General features: G+C 40.9%; 1 protein-coding gene across 4 annotated transcripts in view; it reads right to left on the reverse strand.

The window, feature by feature from the left end:
* Positions 1-14077, reverse strand: part of fnip1 (folliculin interacting protein 1) — a 97502-nt gene that overhangs the window by 39034 nt on the left and 44391 nt on the right. The window lies entirely within an intron of this gene.

Below are 14077 nucleotides of genomic sequence, written 5' to 3' on the forward strand. Positions count from 1 at the left end.
GTCGTAATTGTGACTGCGCTCACTTCTCTTCCCTGCAACCCTTGAGTGTCCGGTATCCTGCTGTCTTCCTCAGTGAAGACTGATGCAAAATACTTGTTCAGTTCCTCTGCCATCTCATCTCCCACTACAATTTCTCCAGTATCATTTTCTATCAGTCCTATATCTACTCTCACCTGTCTTTTACTCTTTATATACTTGAAAAAGCTTTTAGTATCCTCTTTGATATTATTTGCTAGTTTCCTTTCATAGTTAATCTTTTCTCCCTTAATGACCTTCTTGGTTTCCTTTCGTAAGGTTTTAAAACTTCCCAATCCTCTGTCTTCCCACTAATTTTTGCTTCCTTGTATGCCCTCTCCTTTGCTTTAACCTTGGCTTTGACTTCTCTTGTCAACCACGGTTGCATCCTTTTTCCACTCGAAAATTTCTTCTTTTTTGGAATATACCTGTCTTGCACATTCATTTTTCGCATAAACTCCAGCCACTGCTGCTCTGTCGCCTTTCCCGCCAGTGTCTCTTTCCAGTCAACTTTGGCCAGTTCCTCTCTCATGCCACTGTAATTTCCTTTACTCCACTGAAACACCGACACATCAGATCTCGGCTTCTCTTTTTCTAATTTCACAGTGAACTCAATCATGTTATGATCACTGTCTCCTAAGGGTTCCTTCACCTCAATCTCTCCAATCACCTCCGGTTCAAAAGCCATCTCACAGACATTCTACAAATTCTCTCTCTTGAGATCCAGTGCCGACCTGATTTTTACAACCTACTCGCATGTTAAAATCCCCCACAATTATCATAACACTGCCCTTCTGAGAAGTCTTTTCTATTTCCAGTTGTAATTTGTAGTCCACATCTCTGCAGCTGTTTGGAGGCCTATAAATAACTGCCATCAGGGTCTTTTTACCCCTGCTATTCCTTAGCTCAACCCATAAAGATTCTGCACCTTCCGATCCTATATCACCTCTAACGATTTAATATCATTTCTTACCAATAAAGCCACACCTCCCCCTCTGCCTATCTTCCTATCCTTCTGATACACTGTGTATCCTTGGACATTCAGCTCCCAGAGACATGCATCCTTTAGCCAGGTCTCAGTGATGGCCACAATATCATACCTGCCAATCTGTAGCTGTACAAGATCATCCACCTTATTCCTTATGCTGTGTGCATTTAAGTACAACATCTTAAGACCAGTATTTGATACTTTTTGCTTTGATTTCAATGCAACTTTATTGCACTTCAACTCATCCCAATGGCTACACATTTGCCCCATCACCTGCCTGTCTTTCCTGACATCTTTACTGCTCACTATCTTAGATTTGTTTCTGTTATCCCCTTCCTCTGCTCTATCATTCCGGTTCCCATCCCCCTGCCAAATTAGTTTAAACCCTCCCTAACAGCTCTATTAAACTTTCCCGCCAGGATATTGGTCCCCTTCGGGTTCAGGTGTAACCTGTCCTTTTTGAACAGGTCATACTTCCCCCAGAAGAGATCCCAATTATCCAAGAATCTGAAGCCCTGCCCCCTACACCAGTCTCTCAGCTGTCCTTATCCAAGCTCAAAATAATCTAGTGGGACCCATTCTTTTCTCTCAAACTTAATGTGAAAATCAATTAAATTATTGTCACTGCTAGCTAGGGGTTCCTCAAGAGGAGATCACTAATTAATCCAATCTCTTTATAAAATATCTGTTCTTTGGTTGGCTTCAAAATATGCTGTTCTAAGAGACGATTCCAAAAGCACTTATTTCCATCCAGTCTGTTCTTCCATATCAGATTTTTCTTGCTATGTATAGAATAAAACTCCATGAATATTTTCATACATTTCTGACAAGTATCCATTATTTCTTACTCTATACACTGCCATATCACATTGTTACTGTTAAAAACGCTCTACACAACTCCCACAAATAACTTCTCAACTTAGTTATTTCCCAGTTAAACTGCTTTCGCATTCAGATTTTGTAAACAAGTTATCCTTCACTATCACCACTCCTCCACAATCAACATTGAGCCTCAAAGAATATTAAGTCCCCAGGGCCTGATGGAATATACCACAGATAATTAAGATAGGGAAGAGATAAGATTAAACATAGAATAGGCCTTTTGGCCCAAGTTGTTTTGGCAAGCTTTTAACCTATTCCAAGGTTAGTCTAGCCTTCCCTCCCACCTAATCCTCCAGTTTTCTTTCATCTACGTGCCTATCCAAATCACTACCCCACCCACTTACTTTACTCCAAGCACCTCTCGTATTAGCCATTGCCACTCTGGGAGAAAGGTGCTGGCTGTCAACTGGATCAATGCTTCTTATCATCTTATACACTTCCGTCAAGTCTCCTCTCATTCCTGTTCGCTTAATCTCTCCCCATAAAACGTGTGCACTAATCCAGACAGCATCCTGATAAATTTCCTCTGCAGTCTCCCTCTAAAGCTTCTACATCCTTCCTATAATGAGGCAACCAGAAATGAACACAATACTCAAAGTGTAGTCTAACCAGAGTCTGATAGAGTTGTGTAGGAACCTTCGCCAATATTTTAATGTCCTCTGTAGCCACAGGCAAGATCCCAGAGGTTTGGTGAGTAGGCAGTATTGTTCCATTATTCAAAAAGGGAAATAAGACTAATTCTGGAAGCTATAGACAGGTCAGTCCATGCTAATGGAAGGGAAGATACTGAAGAATCTTAAGGATAGGATTTATGAGTATTTGGGAAATCATAGCCAAAATAGGGACTGTCAGCAAGGCTTTATGTCCTACTAATAACTAGAGAGTCTTGAGGAGGTGACGTCTCTCTCTCTCTGTATAGATGGGTGGGTTTGTAAGCTTGCAGACAAAATGAAGATCAGTGGTGTTGTGGATAGTGTAGAAGACTGCCAAAGTACATAGCTGGATGCAGATCGATAGCAGATATGGTTGGAGAAATGGCTAAATGTGAAGTGTTGAACTTTGAGAGGGCAAATGTCAAGGGATAATACACTGAATAGCAAAACTGATGTGCAGTGGGATCTTGTGGTAAGTCTGTAGCTCACTGAAAGGCTGGTAAAGGCCTTATTAGACAAGGAAAAGAGTTCAAAAGTCGGGAAGTCATGTTGTACTGTTATAAAACTAGTTCAGAGGCATCTGCAGTATTGCATTCAGTTAATGGAAGGCAATGGAGGCTTTGAAGAAGATGCGGAGAGGTTTATGAAGACGGTGCCTGGATGTATGACAAGCAGAGGTTGCACAGACTTGGGATGTTTTTCTCTGGAGCAGTGGAGACCAAAGGGAAATCTCAGAGGTTTATGAGGGGTGGTTGATAAACTCATGGCCTAAGGAGTCAATTTTAGAAAACCTAGCACATTTATTTTTCAACAAAGTCCTCTCCTACATTTACACACTTAGTCCAGTGGTCATGGAGCATACAGATCTTGGACCTCCAGAAAGTGTCCACAGCAGGGGTGATTGGTAAGTTCGTGGCCTAAGGCATAAGGAGATGAGTTATACAGCTCTCGTTACATGCACATGCAGTTCAACTCTTAAGTGATTAGGCAGAAAGCTTGAAGTTAATAACTCATCAGGGGTGATTGATAAGTTTGTGGCCTAACTTAGAAGATGAGCTATTAACTTCAAACTTTCTGTATAATCACTCAAAGAGTTGAACTGCATGTAACGAGAGCTGTACAAGTCATCTCCTCCTACCTTCGGCCACGAACTTATCAATCACCCATCTGTGGACACTTTCTGGAGGTCCAAGATCTGTATGCTCCACGACTGCTGAACTAAGTGTGTAAATGTAGGAGGGGCCTATGTTGAAAAATAAATGTGCTAAGTTTTCTAAAATTGACTCCTTCGACCTTAGGCCACGAACTTATCAATCACCCCTCCTATATGATTGGGAGAGGCACAAGTAGAGTAGTGTGCTAGCATCTTTCTCCCAGAGTTGGAGTGTCTCATACCAAAGGACATGCAGTGAAGGCGAGAGGGAGCAAGTTCAAATGAGATGTGTGAGGCAAGCTTGTTTTTAATACCAGAGTGGGGTACCTGGAATGCACTGCCAGGGGGTGCATTCAAGAGTCTCTTAGATAGGAACATGGAAGTGTAGGAAATGTAAGGATCTAGACATTGTGTAGGTAGAAGGGATTAGTGTAGTTGAGCACTTGATTAGTAATGTAATTATTTTGCACTAAATATTACATGCATTTGGGTACAGAGACTTCTGGTTTGTCCTTTGATTACTTTTGTAACCTCTTGCCTTGTTTGAGGCAGACCTTACATGGTCCATCCTAGCTATCTACGTGATACGCAAGCCAGGACAGTATGATATGGTGACCAAGCTGTTGCATATGCAGCAGGCTCCCCATCTCCACGCAGCTGTGAATCCAAAGGAACAGCAGATATTGATAGTTCAGCACCAGCATCATCGCAGGAGTTTTCAATTAGTGTTGAACTCAACATAAAACCGTCTTGGGGACTCCAGTTCTGAATTTCCCTTAGCGTTTACTTCCAAAGCCTTCCTCATAAGTGATTATGGCCACAAGCCAGTGGAGGTTTAAGATCAGAGTTTTCCTTCTCCTAGATGAGTTGCCAACCTTGACTGTCAAGTCCCACCTGCCCAAAGCAACTGGTTTTAAGGGACCAGTAACCTGCCCTTCCCCTGTCAGAAGAAATAATTCTATCAGGCTTAGAAGCTAAACTACATCTGAAGGCCAGCAGCCAGACTTGGTTGTCCGAGGCAATTTGAGACGCATGTCATTGGGAGCACTAAATAGACTGTGGGAGCTTATTCTCACTACCTCTCCTGGCTATGATAATTGTAAGGAAACATACTCATTGGCACTGATATTTGAACCTGCTATCCCTTCCTGCCACATTCTGTTACTCATTTCTCATATTACTATACATCTCTCCAACCAAATATATACTGATTTACATCTTCTCACTGTTGCTAAGGAACTGAAGAAAATTACTGATGATGTCTTCAACCACAGCAGTACCAGGAAAGAAGTACTAGCAGCCTTAAAAGTGCACTAGGTGAATAAATCCCCAGGGTTTGACGACTGCATCCTAATAACTTGTGGAAAGTTAAAGAAAAAGTTGCAAATGCCTTTGCAGAGATGATTTGTTACACCTTTAGTCACAGGTGAAGTTTCTGAAGACTGTAGGGTTGCTGAAGTTGTACTGTTAGTTGAGGACTACAGACCGGTGAGACCAACATCAATGGTGGCTAAGTTACTGGAAGGGATTCTGAGGGACACACAAAATGCTGGTGGAACTCAGTGGATCATGCAGTATCCATGGAGGGAAATGTCTTCTGCTGAGACATTTTATCAGCACTAGAAAGAAATACGGGAGAGAGCCAGTATATAAATGTGGGGGAAGGGTGGAGCAAAAGCTGGTGAATGATAGGTTAAAAGATCTAAGTAAATTATCAAAGTACACATGTCATAAATTTACTGTGAGGTGAACCTGGGGGTGGGGGGTGAAGACAGGCAGGTGGAGGAGGGGGAAATGGGGATATTGCAAAAAGTCAGAAGATGACAGCTGGAAAATACAAAGGGCTGAAGAAGACGTAATCTGATAAAGGCAGAACAATAGACCATGGAATAAGCTGAAGGAGGTGAGGAGGGGAATTGGAGGGAGGAATGTATGCGATGGGGGAAACACAGGAAAAAAGATTACTAGAAGTTAAGAGAAATAGATATTTATGCTGTCATGTTGGAGATTACCAAGCTGAAACATTAAGTTGTTCCTCTAATCTGTATCTAGCCTCAATTTGGCAGTAGAGAAGGCCGTGGACAGACATGGTGGTGTGGGAATGGGAAGTAGATTGAAAATGGCTGGCCACCAGGAAATCCTGGCTGTTACAGTGGTCACAGCAGAGTTCAACAAAACAATCCCCTAATCTGCGTTGGGCCTCACTGTTGTAGAGGAAGCTACACTGGATGCAATAAATAATACCACTGGATTCATATGTGAAGGATCTGCCTCACCTGGAAGGGCTGTTTAAAACCTTCAATAGTGATGAATGAGGAAATGGAGGGGCAGGTGTAAGATTTAGTGAAGTTGCAAGGATAAGTGCAAGGATGAGTTTTTCCAAAGAGATAATTATGGAAACACTCCAAGGTCAGAGGATGGCAACTTTTTATTTTGTTCTAGAAAGTAATAGGGATAATCTTGGAAATTACAGGCAGTGAGTCTCATATCAGTGGTGGGAAAACTACTGGGGGGATTCTTGAGACAAGATTTATGAGCATTCGGAGAGGCATAGTCTGATTAGGGATAGCCAGTATGGCTTTGTGAGGGGCTGGATGTGGCTCATGAACCCGAACAAATTCTTCAAGGGAATGACATCAAATTGATGAAGGTACAGCGGTGGATGTGTTTTGTATTGTTTTTAGTAAACTGTTCCACAAAATTCCTCATGGTAGGCTCAGTTAGAAAGTCATGTGGCATGGGATCCAGGGAAACGTGGCTGCGTGGATTCAGAATTGGCTTACCCATAGAAGGCAGAGGGTGGTAGTAGATGGAGTGTATTCTACCTGGAGGTTTGTAACTAGTTGTGTTCCACAGGCATCTGTTCTGGGACTCTGTTCAGTTCAGGTCACCTTATCATAGGAAAGATATACAAGAGGGTGCAGAGGAAATTTACCAGGGTGCTGCCAAGATTGAATATGTCTTATGAGAAAAGGTTGAGCAACCCAGGGCTGTTTCTCTGGAGTGAAGAAAGATGAGAGGAAACTTGACAGGTAAGAGGGCATACTTTCAAGGTGATTGGAGGAATGTACCAAGGGGATGTTTAAAAAAAATCAGAGAGAGTGGGAATGCACCGTGGGGGAGGGGGTGTGGTAAGTGGCACAGAGATACATTGGGGACATTTAAGAGGCTCTTAGATAGGCACACTGGTGAAAGAATAAAAATGGAGGGCTACGTGGGAGAGAAAGGTTAGATTGGTCTTGAGGTTGGCTAAAATGGTGGCACAACATTGTGGGCCAAAGGGTCTCCATGTCCTACGTCCCATGTTGACTTAGCAGTTCTGGCCGCATCTGTGGGAGGGGAAATAATGTTAATGTTTCAGAGCCTTCATTATAACAGAAACTGAGACAAAAAGTAAAGCTACAAGGACAGTGGAGGACAGGGGTGTCTCAGATCCCAACAGCACAACTCCTAGTTTCCTCAGTACAGATGTCAGTTCCCCATGTGCAAAATAAAGGGTAACATTAGCCTACTTCAACATACAATTGTAGCTTATTATCCATCCCAAAACCAAATTGCTGTTCTCTCTCAGTAGATTTGTGACATTCTGGACTTTTATACAACCTTCTGGACTTTTACATCTTGCTACAAACAACAGTATCAAACTCCAGCCTCTCTTCACTATGTCGAAACACAATCTATATTTAGTGTCTTCAAGGTTGTTATAGCCGGGGTGGTAACGGGGACAAGCTCCCACTACCTATTGAATGCTCCTCAAATGCATATGCCTCAAATAGCCACTGACAACCAAGTCCAGCTCCCGGCCTTTACATGCGGCTTTGTTGCTAAATCTGGCAGAACCGTTTCTACTGACAGGAGAAGGGGCAAAGGTGGATTACTGGTGCCTTAAAACCAGTTGCTTCGAGCAGATAGAGCTCATCAGCTGTGGTTGGCAGCTCATCTAGAAGGAAAATTCTCACAAACCTCCACTGCCTTGCGGCTATACCTACTCATGGGGAAGGCTTCGGGAGTAAATCCAGAGGAAAAAATCTGGAGCTGGAGTCCCTAAGGCAGTCCTACATTGAGTTCAATGCAGACTGGCAACTCCTGCAACACCACTGATACCAAACTGTATCGGTCTCTGCCGTTCCTTTGGGTTTATCAAGTGCGTGGAGAGGGGGAGCTTGCTACATGACCAACAGCTTGCTCTCCATACTATACTGCCCAGGCTTGCATATCCAAACAGCTAGAAAATCCATGGTCAACTCTGACTGAGGGAGGCCCTCACCTCACCAGCGTCTGCAAGGAGCTATGTGTGCATAACAGCACAACAATAACTCCAACAACCAGGAATTCTGCAGATGCTGGAAATTCAAGCAACACACATCAAAGTTGCTGGTGAACACAGCAGGCCAGGCAGCATCTGTAGGAAGAGGTGCAGTCGACGTTTCAGAAGGGTCTCGGCCTGAAACGTCGACTGCACCTCTTCCTACAGATGCTGCCTGGCCTGCTGCGTTCACCAGCAACTTTGATGTGTGTTGCAACAATAACTCCACTCCTTCTGGCCGACTTTCTGCTTTAAAGAAGGCAATTGCTTTTAATTCCACTTTACTCTAGGAAGCCATTTTTAAATTAAAAAAAAACATCTGACCAAATGGGCTTGAAGGGTACAAGATAATTAGATGTGAATGGAAACCAGGATGTTATTCAAACATTTTATGTAACAGCTTGTGCAATAATTACACAGGTAACTCCTGCACTATATTGCCTGTTAAACTGTGCCTTCACATTCTGTTGTCCCTTAGTTGCCCAATGCACAACCTAATGGGCAATGGTGGGTCCGGTCTCCTATCAACTGGTATTTCAAAGTTGCACAAAATACGTACAGCAAACCATCATTACCTTTGAGGTTCGAGATCCACAGTAGGGTCGCAAAGTTACTTCACAGCTGCAGAATCAATGTTTCAGCATATCTCTAGCTGTTCAATACAAGTTCTAGTTGTGGTATTTGCACATGAATTCAGCTGATATTCAGGATTCAAGAGAACACAACCTGCAATCCAGGCAAAACTTACCCAGGTCCCAAGCCCGCCAAGATTTACTGTTACTAGTTAAAGGTATTAAGAATGCTTCCATGAGCCTTAACTCACTCAAAGATTCCTATGACCACGGGGATTTTTTTTTCCCCCAGGTAGATAATGAAATAGGCCTGATTTGGCAAATCAACTTTACTGCATCTCAGTAAAACCTCTAATTTATTTATTAGTTGTTTCCTTTCTCTTGGATAGATTGTAAGACCTTACAAATTACTTGATATATGTTTTATTCAGCTTCAAGTTGCTAAGTGAACGGTCAAATGCATGTTATTAATGAAAATTTTCATGCTACCAGATGCTATTAAGTTTTATACAATGACAAATTGAGAGCCACAAGCCCACTTATGACAGTTAACCTAGATGTGCAGAACTATAAATATGAACCCAGTGATAAAAGAAGAAAAAATAATAAAGGACAGAAAGTCATTATGAACAAGTCATTCTTAATCTGTCACAAAAGTTCCCTTCCAAATCCAAAAGGGTTCCACTGGAACCTTCAGAAACAAAGAACCAAAGCAAACAAACTTGTTATAATCAGTTTCTTTGAAACAAGATAGTTGAAGAAAAAGATAAGCATGTAAAAGCCTTGCAACAGCAAAAGGAAACACAAACCAATTAGATAAAGCAAAATAACATGTCGATAAAAGTTTTAATCTTACAAAAACTCTATTGTATGTTTGGGAAGCCAAATTATCCAGAAAGAAAGTATCTCAAAAACGAAAGGGATCAGTTATTAAGCCTATTATCAGATTGCCACATAGAAAGAGACAACTACACTACAGACTAACTGCATAATCTTCAAAATACTTGGGCATATTAGGAATGATGAGTTCTGTGACTTGCAATCTGATTTAGTAATATCATGCAAAATTGATTCTTAAGAATTGAATATAAATTAATGGAATACTAAAAGCAATTAACTAAAAGACCCTCAACAGTGTGGATGAGCAGAAAGATCTTGGGGTCCAAATTCATAGCTCCCTGAAGATGGCTACACAGGTTGATAGGGTGGTTAAGAAGGAATATTTATTCGAGGCAGGAAGTTATATTGCATTCTTAGGAAACTCTAGGTCGCATCTGGAGTATTGCATACAATTCTAGAAACCCCACTGTGGGAAGGATGTTGAGGCTTTGGAGAGGGTGCAAAAGAGGTTTACCACGATGCTGCCTGGATTAGGGGGCAGGGCACGTGCTATAAAAGAGAGGCTGGGTAAACTTTGGTTATATTCTCTGGAGAGGCAAATATCCATCTTTCTGGCAACCTGAAGTTCCCCAATTGCTCAACAAAGCTACTTCCAACTATTCTGGGTAAAAACATTGTAGCATATGTTACTGTGCAACATATCCAACAGAATAAAGGAAAATGTGAGATAATGTAATTTGGAAGGACTAATAAGGCTAAGTCATAAACTTTGAATGGTAGGACACCTGGAAGTATTGAGAACCGAAGGACCTTGGAATACAATTTCAAGGATTCATGACACTGGTAGTGCAATAGGGAAGCAGTAAACTAGTGGCCCCCAACATCCGGGCTGCAGACCGATACATTGCCGTGAAGCATGTAGGGGTGCAGCAGTGGCCGGAACACACCCAGCATATCTTTAAGAAAAAAGCCAAAATAAACAAGCTAATTAATTAGGTGCCGCCTGGCACGTAAATGTTGGCCCAGATCAGAGGCCACACAAAAACTTAGTGGAGTAAAATTTCAGCTCTTTGACTTGAAATTCACCTAACCAAGTGTTAAAGGCAAATATTTTCCAAGGAGAAGATGCGGGAAACCTTTGTTCAACAATTGCTAGGTGAAGGTTGCTTCTCAAATGGAAAGCATGCAAGCTAGCATGCTACTAATTATTAGCAACAGTCAGAAAGTACCTGTCACCCTAAAGAAACTTTCATAACATTATAACATTTGAGAACAGGTAAATAAGGTGCTCACAAATATTTACCAGTGGATTTTGGTTAATTGAGCCCATTGTTTAATTAGGGCAGCTGCTTCTTCAGAACAGCCCTCAAAGAACAAAAATTGAGAAATTGGCTGGGATTTCTTTTGGTTATTTGGGACACTATGCTACTTGATTGAACAGGAGACAGTTGTCAAACAATTTCTAACTAGCGTCAGTCACATGCACTTGCGTGGCCGTAAGAAATTTCACCATGCTTAGAGTGAAGTGTTTTAAAAATAGCATCAGTTGCACATGTTGGTGGTCAAAAAGCAGTGACGTTTGTCACAATAGTTGGCGAGAAATAAGCAGCAAGACAATTCAGAACTGTTTTGCTCACTGAGGTTCAGGTTTTCAGGTCTGGAGAGTTCAATGTTCAGGAGAAGTTTGGATAGATACATGGATAGTAGGTGTATGGAGGGCTATGATCCCAGTGTAGGTCGATGGAAGTAGGCAGTTTAAATGGTTTCAGCATACACTAGATGAGCTGAAGGGCCTATTTCTGTGCTGTACTTCTCTATGACACTATGCCAGAAGCAGCTGGGAGTGAAAATAAAACAATTTCACTACTTCAAGTTACATACTATGAAGAATTTGAAGGCATTGATAATCATCCTGAATGTTACAATGAAAATGCTGATTTGGAGGATGTAACTGTCGAAATGAAGGCAGTCCATTATCTACACTACATATCGGCATTGAAGCCGTTCATTTACTGTCAAAACAGTTTTATGGTGCTGATAGTGTTCTAATTTGCTCTGTTTTTCCTTTAAATACATATTTGTTACTCAGCTAAACTGCAGTAACATTTTTAACCATCTCTCTGAAACCGGCTAATTGGGGCAGCCACTTAATTGGGCCAAAATGTACTGGTCCCGATGTGCCCCAATTATGCGGAATCCACTATATTTGTAATCGTGTCAGTTTCTAAAATGCTTAATGGAATTATTTTCTTCTAACATCATAGATTATATTTATAACCTGTTCTATGTATGTGGAAATGAGGTTTACATAGTCCAAAAACTGCAAGCTCTGGTGGTGCAACCAACATTGGACTGCCACCCATTGAGCATTGAAATAAACTTGAAATCTTAGTTTCACATCAATCCTTATTGGAGTTTTATCAGTTCTCAGTTGTTTCACAAGGTGGATCTTGGTATAGCATGTGATCAAAGGATAGAGGGAAGGATAATTTGCAAGGAGGAAAACTAATAAGGCACTCCTTTTCCATAAATCTAAAATACTACTAATTGGATTATATGAATAGCACCGAGGAAGAATGCAACATAATAAATCAGACATGTGAGAAATAAATGAAGACCGGGAAATGAATTTTAATAAAGAAATATGAACGAACTCACTTTAAATCAAGAACAAAGAAATATTCTATATTGGACAGAAAAGCAAAGGAATCCAGAAGTACAGATGAACATCGCAAGCTCTGCACCACAAGCCACCAAATGTTAACAAAGTACCAGGATTCATCTCTAGGTGTACAGAATTCAGAAGTATGATACCAACCATATCAGTTCTACTGTGTATAATTCTTTGTCTGTACTTTAAAATGTACATAGTACAGTAAAACTCCAATAATCTGCTATCTGGCCATTTGGAAATCTCTAAAGTTTGGCACCTGGTTCATTAAGTGCCATTTCTTGCGTTCCCTTGAAAATTGCTGGGATGTTCCCTTTAAACCTCCCAGGTCCACTGGAATATTTATGTTAATACGCAGTATCCAATTGTTAATTAAAAGGTTTTTATGATTTTATTTGTTCTTTTATTTAGAGATACAGCGTGATAACAAGCCACACCACCCAATTACACTTATGTGACCAAGTAACCTACTTACCCATAGATCTTCGGAATGTGGGGGGGGTATCAGGAGCACCCAAGGGTGACCCATGTAATCACAGGGAGAACAGACAAATTACTTACAGACAGTGGTGGAAATTAAACCTGGGTTGCTGACACTGTAAAGTGTACATTAACAGCTACTCTCGTGTCGCTAATTAAACGTGTATCAATAACATCCAGTAGTGCAGAAAATATGCCAGTTCTGCAAAACCAAAGTCTTGACCATGCTGCATTATTGACATTTCATTGTAGAATTGAAGAATGAGTGGAGAGATATATGCAAGCACAGCACCAAAATAGTTACCACTATGGCCAAACTCCAACAGTGCCGCAACTCTTAGTACTCTGGTAGGTCAGATTATTGGAGTTTTGCTGTACTGGGAAATACAAAAGTTACAGAATCATACAACACAGAAATGGGTCCTTTGGTTCACTTCAAATGCACTGTTCCATTTTCCCTCTTGCATCCCCATTAATGCCTTCTTCTCTGATTCTACATTAGGGACAATTATTTTGCCAATTATTCTACCAACCACCAGGTCTTTAGCAATGTGCTAGGAAACCAGAGGACCCACTCAGCTCAGAGTCCAAATTTCACAAAGATTTTACCTACAGTCAGAATCTAACTTGGGTCCATGGAACTGCTAGGCAACAGCACTAACCAGTAGATCACAAGTCATCAACCCACCAAAAGGATGGGCAAAGGGCTTGTTTAGGAAAAGAAGGATTAGTCACAGTATACAAGAAAATGTTTCCATGTGGAAGAATACAAAACCAAGACAATTATTAAAAATAACTACTAGAAAAGGAGGATGACACATTTGTATATTATAGATAGTTAGAATGTGGAACTTATCACAAGAAATGGTTGTGGCAAACAGCTTTGATACTTCCACAACAGAATTTGAGTGCCTGAGGGAAAAAATAGAAAATGAACTGAAAGTTTGATAAGATAGGGAGAATGGAAAGGTATATCAAAAAGAAACATTAGATTGGTTGGGTCAACCAATATATTCTAAAAGTACATCCAGCACACATTTAAGGACAAGAAGAATCAAGAGCAAATAGTCAGCAGAGATTAAGATTACTCTAAAGTGTATTTTAGGTTGCCAATGCTTATATTGATGTTTTGAATCACAGATAGAAATTACAAAAATGCATAAAAAATAGAAACTGTAGAGTATTTATCAAAGAAGCAGAAAGACTGACATTGCATTCACAAGATCACATCCTTGTGTGTGAAAGGGAGGCCAAGAGCACAAGCAGGCATGCAAAGTAACCAAACGAAAAGTAAACACACACTTGTTTTTCTTCTCTCATACAAGCACGTGCATCTTGGCATCTTAAGAGTTAGCAATACATAAAATGCTACCATCTTACAGGAATAATTAATGGATGATCAAAAGCCCTTTTTTTGGGAATTTGAACCAAACAGTGTAGTTTTGTTATTTTACAAAAAAATTATGAACCTCATTTCCACAGCTACAAGTTCATGCTCAGCCAATGCACATTGACAC

This window comes from Mobula birostris, chromosome 7 (genome assembly GCF_030028105.1).
Source record: "Mobula birostris isolate sMobBir1 chromosome 7, sMobBir1.hap1, whole genome shotgun sequence".
NCBI lineage: Eukaryota > Metazoa > Chordata > Chondrichthyes > Myliobatiformes > Myliobatidae > Mobula > Mobula birostris.